Below are 1,302 nucleotides of genomic sequence, written 5' to 3' on the forward strand. Positions count from 1 at the left end.
TACTTTGTTCATAAGAATCTTACGAGCTAGATGAAGAGTATGGCTAGGGTGGCTTCTAGCTTTGCAATAGATTAAGAGCGAGAGTGAGTGAGTTTCCAGTCTACTTGACGATCAACCTCCATGTTTTTAAGGGCTTTCAGCACCGTCTCTTAAAAGGTGTCATACTTAGACGGAGGTGGAGATGGCTACTGAGTGGTCAAAGATCTGGGAGCTGAATCATGATGATTTTGAAAATTTTGGTATGGACGCGAAGGCAGAGCATTAGGGGCTTGTGGAGGTCTTTGGGATTGAAAACCTTGAGCTTGCGGCCTCTAGGAGAAGTTAAGATGTTGTCTCCACCTAGGGTTGTAGGTACTAGAGTAGGGGTCATTGGATGGACTATCATACCAATTATGGGTGGCATTAACTTCCTCCTGAATGGGCTCAGGCTGGGAAGGTGCATATGGGAAATTATAGCATGTATAGGAGGGCTTAGAGCAAATTGCACAAACCTCTACACGCGCCATTGTATGTGGTCCTATGTACAAGTACTGGTTTAGCTTTTTGGATACGACATACTGGGTAGGGGCTATGTCCTAGCTTGTGGCCAACTTATAAACTCCTTTAGGTTTAGAGGTTTATGGATTGGGGAGTCTACAAGCAGTTGCAGTGTGCTGTTGAGAATTTTCGGTAAGATTCTCGAAGAGAATCCATGCTTCATTCTCATGCTTTGTGAGGAAAGTACCTCTGCACGAGGCATCTATCATGGATCTATCCCTCTTGGCTAACCCTTTGTAAAATGTTTGAACTAATTGCCACTTGACAATCTGATAATGTGGCCATTTATGAAGCAGGTCCCTAAAGCGCTCCCAGGTCTCATAGAAAAGTTCCCCATCTGTTTGTATGAAACTTGTGATTGCCCTTCGCAGCGTGTTAGTCTTCCCGATTGGGAAGTACTTTTTCAGTAATTCATGCTACATGGTGGCCCAGTTGGTCACCGATTTCTAGTCTAAGGATGTCAACCAATATTTGGCCTTATTCTTCAGAGAGAATGGAAAAAGCCTAAGACGAAGGGTGTCATCACTAAAATTAGGTATACGGATGGTGGAGCAAATCTCCATGGATTCATGTAGATGCTGATAAGGATTTTCAATGGGATTCCCATTAAAGTTGGGAAGCATCGAGATAATTGAAGTCTTAATCTCGAATTGCGCCACCTGAACATCCTTGAACCGAATGCAAGATGGCAATGTGCATGCATTAGACACAAAGTAGTCCCTAAGTGGCAGAAATGGTTGCCCTCCCACCACAGGTAGGTGAGGA

General features: G+C 44.0%; 1 non-coding gene across 1 annotated transcript; it reads left to right on the plus strand.

Annotated features, from left to right (window-relative positions):
* Positions 1–804: 804 nt before the first annotated feature.
* LOC131152448 (small nucleolar RNA R71) lies at positions 805–911 on the plus strand. Its single transcript, XR_009135949.1, has one exon. It is a non-coding gene; the product is annotated as a small nucleolar RNA R71 (small nucleolar RNA).
* Positions 912–1,302: the final 391 nt, after the last annotated feature.

Source organism: Malania oleifera, chromosome 3 (assembly GCF_029873635.1).
Source record: "Malania oleifera isolate guangnan ecotype guangnan chromosome 3, ASM2987363v1, whole genome shotgun sequence".
NCBI lineage: Eukaryota > Viridiplantae > Streptophyta > Magnoliopsida > Santalales > Ximeniaceae > Malania > Malania oleifera.